This window comes from Tubulanus polymorphus, chromosome 7 (assembly GCF_964204645.1).
Source record: "Tubulanus polymorphus chromosome 7, tnTubPoly1.2, whole genome shotgun sequence".
NCBI classification, from domain to species: Eukaryota; Metazoa; Nemertea; class Palaeonemertea; order Tubulaniformes; family Tubulanidae; genus Tubulanus; species Tubulanus polymorphus.
The window spans coordinates 10177678-10187145 of record NC_134031.1 but is presented as its reverse complement, the minus strand read 5'-3'; the positions used below and the strand labels follow the sequence as shown (position 1 = coordinate 10187145).

Genomic DNA, 9468 nt, shown 5'->3' with positions numbered 1-9468 from the left:
AAAAGAAACAAAGAGAGCGAGATGAAATGTGGAACAAGATAGAACTTTATTTAAATGAGAAAAATGGAATGGAAGAAGAACCTGAACAATTAAATGAAAATGAAGAAGCCAATAATAATTTCGAGTTTGATGATATTGATTTTATGTTTTAATGGCCATAAGGTAATGTTTTTATACCATCATCTAAAATATGCCTTTTATCATCAAATGGATTTAAACTAGTTTTTTCAACTTCATTAATGTACATCTCATGATCTTCTGATCTTAAACAATTCATTTTATGTTTCATTACAATTGAGTTATATAAACACTTTATATAATCTTGAAATTCTATATGTTTATCAACCACATGTTTTGTTATTCCTTTTAACTTTTTAGCTTCATGATCTTTTGTTCTGTAACTATACATTTTACTTCTTATCCCAACAAATTCAATCATTTCATCACCTCCTAATTCATCTTTAAACTTACCAGGAATCTTTTTATTATCATTGCTAAATAGTTCATGATCTTTGGGATAATTGCTAAAATCAAAATAATGTTTTAATGTTTTTAAGTCTTTTGTTATATCATTTGTCTTGATTTTTAGTATGTAACTGTCGGTATTTTTTTGGATTAATGGGAACCCAGAATTGAATGTTCCATCATCTGTTGATAAATCATAAACATAGTCAGTTGGGTTATATATTTCAAATAAATCTTTAACTTCTTCTGTTAATTCTTTTTCTACATGCCTTAAATTAAAACAATTTTGTTTAGATTTAATTAATTCTATATTCATATTAAATCCTAATGAACTACATAATATATTCAATCCTGATATAGCAACTTTTCCTTTTTGAGCAAAGGATATTGTTTTGCGGTTTTGGAAACTTTTTGAACCATCTGCTGCATAGAATCCAATGAAGAACCATTTTCTTAAATTATTTTTTGCATTTAATACATAATCTGGAACTATCTTTTCTTTAGTTGAAGTATTACTTTTCACTATTGCATGAATATAGAATTCATCATCATATTTTGAGGCAAAATCTTTAGGATTATTTACAAATATTCTATAAACCGCGGATGATTTCATATGATCCATGATTCTAAATGTTTTATTTGGATAAACTTCTTCACAGAATTTCTTAATTCTTTCTAATAATTTTAAGTCTTGATTGCATAAATACCAACGATATTGAGTGCGATTAACATAATTATACACACCTGCTGAACCATCGCCCATGAAAAATCCTTTGATAAAATATTCTTTTTCTTCTAATGTTTCGGGTTCTATATTATAAATATTATCAATTATTTCATCAAATGACATATGATTCATTCTTGGGTAAAATCTGTTGTGTAATAATTCATCTCCAATTTTTATATCAGTTGGTTTTATTTCATCACCATTTTGTTTAATTAAACTATGATCTTCAGTAACATCAACAAATCCTAATTTAGTTCTAACTCTATAGATTTTCTTATTCGTTTTATGTCTAATTATATTCTTTAATTTCGCCCATCCATTTTTTGTCCAAACATCCATTAATCCATTTATTTGTATTAGTTCTTTTTCACCATACGAAATATAAGATTTATTTTGATAAGAAATTATTTCTGAAATTCTTCTAATTAATATTTGATTATTATATTTTAATAATATTGGAGTATCAGCTGTTACAGAATCAAAATATAAGATTTCTATATGTTTTTCTCCAAAATGAGGTTGTAATACATTATAATAGAATTCATACATCAATAATTTTGAAATTTCTAAAACAGTTGAACCTATAAATATTGGTTTATTAAATTTCATGGACGTTCTTTTTAATTTTACCGCGGTTAAATAATCTTCAAACCTTTTATTTCCTAAATGTCTAGGACTTGATTGTAAATGTCTTAATCTTTCAGAATTATTTACTAATTCAATATCATTTCTATTTCTAATATTTTCACATGTTTTTCCATAAAAACTATTGTTCATCAATTTGAAAAAATCTTTTTCAAAATCTGTTTTTGATATGGTTCTCTGTTGAGTATTGAAATCTATATATTTTTCTAACCACTTCGATTGATTAAATTCAATATATCTATGTACTTTCTTTAATTTCATTCCTTGTTTTAGATAAAATTTTAACATTCTATAATGAACAATATAATTTTATTTATTATTTTGAGTAAGTATTAATTTTTCTGTAAAAACATGATCTTTCGGTTTTATTTTCTTCTGGTATTCACTTAAATAACTATCATCTACAGTTAAATGTTCTGGGCAATAAGGTTTGTTTCTTGTTTTAAACTTTATATTTTCAGGATATTCTAAATCAACTACAAAGAAATAACCAATTGGTGCTTCATCTTTTAAACTAATAATTGCGCTTTCCCAATCAGTTTTATCACCATTTTCAACTTCTGTTAATATAAAATTTTTATATGGTTGAGGTTGCATCATTGCCCAACCATATAAATTATTGGCGTCAATATATAATAATTTATATTCATCATTTGCTTTAAAATACCTATCTCCCATAACACCACTAATTCCACCTCTAATTGATTTTTCAAATAATAAAACCATATCTGGTTCTTTTAATAAATCTAATTCTACATTTGTATATTTTAAACCACATTGCCAGGTTAAACCAGGACTTGAATAACAATAACAAGGATCAACATTAAAATGATTCAAATTAACTTCTCTAAATTTTTCAAATATGTCAGCCAATATCATAACATCTGATTTTAAATATAAATCAACTAATTCACCATGATTTTTCATCTTAAAATGGTTCCAAATATTTAATGTTCTATCAAAAACTTCGTCTTTCACATACTCCTCTTTTAATTGATCATAAAATTGATCTTTTAATAATTCTATTACATTAAAATCATCATGTGTTTTATAAAATGAATAAGGAATTGCGCCTTTATATCTCAATAATTTAAAATCTTGTTCATTTGGATAATAATATCGAGTTATAACAAAATCATTATCAACTAAACTTTTTGATAAATTATCTAATGAACTTGCTAGAAATCTATAAGAATCTAAAAATCTAATGCAACCAAATTGAAATGAAATATAATTTTCAGATGTTTTAGCTAATAGTTTAAAATCATATTTTCTTACATTTACACCATTCATAGCATTATATTCTTCTATTTCTTGATTAATTGTACCCAATTTCTTTGATAATTGTTTTATAAATAGATGGGTATCATAACCCGATAAATTATGAAATAATATTGGTACGAAATTAACTTTCTTAGCTTGTAAATTGCAATCTTCATGAGCAGCTCCACGATATTTTGAATTTAAATGATCATGATCTCTAACTTTTTTATCAAATGAATAAAAACGTTTTTCACAATAACAACAATGAGTTGCATAATTAAAATCAATTTCATCTTCTTTTGTCATAACTATTCTTTTATTTTTGTTTAATAATTTTACAAAATCACTTTCTAATTCAATCATTTTATCACAAAAATCATTAACTACATTTTCACCAAGAAATATATTGACTTTCATATAATTCGGGATAATTTGATTTTATATAAATTCCATAAGCAGCAGCTCTTTGATGAACTTTTTTAATTGTATTTATAATTGGTGGGTCTTGAATTGTGTCTTCATTTAATTCATTTCCTTTGTCCATTGATTTTAATAATTGCTTTTTGTTATATATTTCTTTTCTATCTTGATCAGTTAATTCTTTATTCAACGATTCAAAATCCCCATAAATTACAAATGGAACAATATTCTTAAATTTATGATTAGTAAATTTCAATTTATAATCTTTTTCTGTTGGCATTATTAATTTACAAAAATCTTTATTATCACATAATTCTTTATGTTTTAATAATGTATTCTCAGTCATAAATTTAGATAAACATTTTCTACATAGATAAATTTTACGATGATGATCACTTTCTGTTGTTCTAAAGAATAAATAAATTTGTTTTAACCACATATAATGTTCATTTTCATCTTTTTTGTAATATAACAAATCTATAGCATTTTCATCATCATAATATTCTGTTAAATATAAAGCTTCCAATGTATAATCTTTAATATTTTCACCTTTTGTCTTTGGTAATTGCATTAATTCGAATACATTTATTTTTAAATTATTAACTTTTTCTATTTTAGGAATCATTTTTATAGTTACTGGATATTGATCAATTTTATATAATGTTTCATATTTCCGGTAATTTGTTATTCTAAAACTATGCGTCATATCTTCTGTTTGGTGTAAACAACTAATAATTGACCATAGAAAACATTTATTATCTTCATTTTGAACATTTATTACTGCTTTTGTTGTAAATGGTAATTTAATATAAGATGATGCTTTAATATCCTTTTCTGTTGTAAAGTTTGAATCATTTTTAAACATTTTATTACTTTTTGATGTTTTATTCCTTTTTGTATTATAAACATTTAAATCTAAATATATAATTTCATTCAATGTTAAGCCAGAACCCTCAAAATATCTTTCTTCAATATGACGTTTAAATTCATTAAATATTTTTTCTAACTTCTCTTTTATTTGTGTTTTTGAAATTATTTCTTCAGAGTGTGTTTGAATATTATAATTCATTTTTTCTTCTGACTTTATAAAACTTACTTTCCCAGAGATACTAATTTTTGGATATTCAACATCTGTTATCAAATCTAGTATTTTTTCTATTATTTCATTAAATTTACTATAATCTTCTATTGTTGTACCTTTAAAGAATCTAAATATAATAGCTGCAGGACCAATTTTACTATGTAATGTTTCTAAGATTTCAATTGTATCTTTTATTTCTAGTGAATCAATATAATTTCTAACATTTTCCATGTAAGGTTTATTTAAAATGGATTTAGTTTTTGAAGTTGATTCTTTTACTTTTTGAGGTTTATCATCAAAATAATCTTTTCCTAAAACATTATTACTCAAATTTTGCTGGTGTTTTTGTGATTCGAGATGACTATTATAATTCCTTTTTACTATAAATTCATTACAAACTTCACATTTTATTTCATCCACATTCATATTTTCTAATCGTTCTTTTCTTTCATTGGAATTTTCTGGAGTTTCAAAATCTATTACATTTTTTATATGATTTGCAGTTTTTTCATGTCGTGTTTTATTAGATGTATCGATGTATTTTTTACAATATTGGCAATAATATTGATTTTTATTAACATTATTATTTTCTGGCTGGTGTTCATTCTCTCCCATTTATTAGGGAAAAAAATTACTTGTGGTGATGAGTGGTGTCTCGTCCTCTCGTCCTCTGGTATGAAACCCCACTTTTCTAATTACTAATGGTCTTAGTTAAAAATTGTTTAGATTTCCCGCCAGCAATCAATAATTCAAGATGGTGTTTACAATATAAATAGTATTCATAATCTATATTGTTATTAACTTGAATAGAATTAGAAACAACTGGATCCTTATTATCACTAATACCCAAATCATCTAATGTTTTTTCAATATCAATACTATTCTTACTCGATTTCTTTGACATTTATATTAGAGAAATTTAATAAGAAAAATATTATAAGTATTATAAAATGATACTAGATAGTTAAAGTTAAAGAATTCTAGTATTGACTACTGATACTAGCTATTTGAATTTAAAGAATTTCTATTTGAATCTATTCAAAATATAAAGTATTCTCTTTTGGAAAGAAAGTATTAAGAATATAATAGAATTCACTAGCTAGTTGAAGTTATTGTTTTTTTATTATATTTTATTTAAATTAGGATTTAATATCTCACTACTATTGTCTATCTATTAGGAGCAGTAATTATAACTGTCCAGATAAGTCATTTCGGATTCTCGATAATAAATTCTAAAACTGAAAATAAATTCAAAGAAACGACTGGTTGAAATACTATTTCATAAACACATATATTTTATTCTACAATCATTATCGATTTCCACATTCCAAGCCGCTCCTGAGCGGAGCGGTAAGGTATGCGTGGAATGCAGGAATCAATAAAGTACAATACAACATCTGTCACTGTGTGTCATTAACAACAGCTTAATGACGCAATTGAAATTCCGACAAACGTAATGCATTGAAAGCCTATACAGTATGGCTAAACGGCTACAGTATCATGAGTTGAAATATTCATAATTTCTGATTCCACATCCATCCATCTTCACTTTCTTGATTCAAATGGTCTTCATTTTGTTATCTAAAAGATAAATATCTAGCGTAAAATAAAACTAACTTGAAGTTGTGGTTGTAAAATATTAATTACAGCACTTAAACATAACCATTTGTGGCGCATCTTACCAGGATAAGTTTTACATGTTTAACGTTTCACAACGCCTTAATAACAACAAAAACAGTACTTACATTTATAACTGTAAACTCCTAAAATTGTGTTTATAGAGAGAATATCCTATACGTTCCTATGCTTATGTGCTGCGCGTTTATAACTGCCAGTTATTCACTAGCTAAACACTGTAAGTGCAACAGATGTTCCTTTGTAATGTAATTGATTAATCCTTTTCAACTGAAATAGCACATTCGATCAATATTCAAATGAGGTACACCCTATTCAACTGAATATAACGTGCGACAGATGTTTTTGTAAACAACCTAATACAATTGCATTTGGGCGGTTTGACATAGATCGAGAGTAACCGGTTTTCTAAGCGCTTAAGCTTCAACGTATTTTTCATTATGTGTTGAATTCCATAATTCAACAAATGTCTTTGCTTTATCCAGTTGATCTAAATATAATTTCATATCTAGTTTATTAGATTTAATTATATTTTCCTTCTTTTCTAAAGGTCTTAAATAAGTTTTTTATTGTATTCATCATTCATGTCAAATTTAGAAATCGGCAACACGTGATCAATATGAAAGTATTCACCATAATTATCTATATTCATTTTATCATCGAATTGATATATTATCCATGATATGAAAAATTCATCTGAACAACCCAATAAATTAGATAGTGTTTCTCAATGCGTTTCTTTGTTGAATAATTGTGTTAATCTTGATCTTAAGCATTGTTTCAATCTAAAATTAAGATCTGTTTGATATCTTTCTCTCGTATATTCTGTCATATAATCATTATAAGCTTCTCTATTATCTTCTCGATATTGTTTGGTATATAGTTTAGTACAAGTTTTACAGCAATATTGAAAACCATCTTTGCTAATCTTACGCTTACTAAATTCTGTTAAAGCTAATTTATCTAATTCACACTTAGAACACTTCTTGTAGTATATATTTATAACACCAGTGTTATTTGTAATATTAATACTTTGTGGTTGTTCTGGTTCCATTTATTATACATATTTTTTTACTAAATTGATTTTAGAAGTTATTCATTTATATGTTATTCATGAATATATATGAATTATTTCAATAAAACTTTACTAACACTTTTAATGTTTAAAAATCTAACTCATACAAATATAAATATTGAAATATTTTTAAAATATACCTATGTATTAGATACCCTATTAGATACCCTATTAGATAATAATATCAGGAATCGCAACTTTCTAACTACTAATAGCCTTATCGGGATGAGGCTATAAGTAGTTAGAAAGTTGCTAACCCTATTATAATATGTAACGGAACCTAACCCTATCTCTAAACCTAACCCTCTGGACCCTCTTGACCTTAACCCTAACCCTCTGGACCCTCTAGACCCTAAACCCTGGACCCTAAACCCTATCCCTTCTGCTATTCAAAAAGCCGCCATTTTGTATCTTTCCAATATCACTTCCGTTTTCTGGATGGTTTCAACATTACCTAAATTGCGAAATGAAGACATAGACTGGTTGTCCCATTCAATATGACACAGGCTTTGCCCGTCCGCCATCTTCCGCGGATTTTACGGATCCAATCACATTTCAGTATTTCATCACGTGAACAATGTAACATGGCCGCCTACACTGTTTCTCGATTTACGTTCCATGGACCCCTTTTTCAGTCATTTTTTATACCAATGAAGAAAGAAATTCCATTAAAACTGCCAGGTAATCTCGATTTCTCGATTTACGTTCCATGGACCCCTTTTTCAGTCATTTTTTATACCAATGAAGAAAGAAATTCCATTAAAACTGCCAGGTAACGCTTCTGCAGGCACTTTTAGCGTGTGGTACCGAAAATATCGGTATTCAATTCAGGATGGCTGCTTGACAGCGCCGTCGAAACCTACCGGTCGTCAATCTGCAATTTGGACTGGTGGATGGAAACAACAATACGTACAATACTACTATACCACTACTGACATACTGAACCTTGCAGCAGAGGCTACTTGTTTGTTCACTCGAGGCGATTGATTGATTGTTCTTAATGTGACATTGGACATCAGCAGTTGATCCAGTGAAAATAATGACATCAACAAGGTAACTTCACCTACTTACTTACTTCGTAAAAATGTGAACATTGTCATTGAATATTCTATTTCACAAACACTATATTGATTATCTATTGTAGATTATTGTGAGCGTTTTAGTGATGATTTTGTGAGTCACAACTCGTAGGATGTTTTAAGAAATTGAAGTAATGCATATCAAATTAGCTCAACATGAAAAGAATAGATTGCAATGCATCAAGGTAAGTTTGAAAAATGGATTCTGAACCATTAATTGTAAAGTCAATCCAGGTTTAATTGTAAGTGTGATATGTATTTTAATTTCAGAATGATAACATCATGCAGTAATCAAAGAGAAATCAAAGAAAAATCATCATCATCATCATCGTCGTCATCGTCGTCATCGTCGTCATCGTCGTCATCGTCGTCATCGTCGTCATCGTCGTCATCATCATCATCATCAGTTACATCAGCAAGTGCCCCTGCGCCAAGATGTTGTGTACTGTATTTCTCCACTGCTCACGATTTGATAAACTGATGAGGTTTAAAGAGCTGGATTCTGTGAATAACTGCACTAGCGAGCCTTCTATTTGAATTGTGATTGGATGAACTGTCTGGTCGAGACATGGTCTTTATGATTCTAAAGACACTATCATTCAAATCAGGGGATATCAGGATTGTCCCAATTTGTCGATGAATAAAAAAACTACTGTTCTATGTCATGAAATACGTAGTGTCATTGCTTATTCTCTTGTCAATTGCCTATTCTCTTGTCAGGGGCTGAACAAGATTTTGTACCACAAGTGAACAATAAATATTGAATTCAGTGAAAAAGAATTGGTCGTGATGAATTTTATAATCGATTTCTAGCAAAGTCAACATTGACATTGTGTGGTTAGGGATGAGGATAGAGGATATTGCGAATTTCTAGTGTGATCTGAGTATCTTGTCTTGACCAAGTCTCTTAATTTGACTGTCCCAACTTGCTGTCTGTATCAGGAAATCAGTAGGCTGAGGTGGATCCAAATATCTGATCTCACAAAGCACTAAGGAGTTCAACAATTGTAAACTTTATTCAGATACTAAATGCAGTCATTTTACAACACTGTATTGAAACATCAATTCACTAAATACA

General features: G+C 27.8%; 1 long non-coding RNA gene across 1 annotated transcript; it reads left to right on the top strand.

Annotated features, from left to right (window-relative positions):
* Window positions 1-8119: 8119 nt before the first annotated feature.
* LOC141909317 (uncharacterized) lies at window positions 8120-8688 on the top strand. Its single transcript, XR_012619686.1, has 3 exons — window positions 8120-8364; window positions 8456-8575; window positions 8661-8688. It is a non-coding gene; the product is annotated as an uncharacterized LOC141909317 (long non-coding RNA).
* Window positions 8689-9468: the final 780 nt, after the last annotated feature.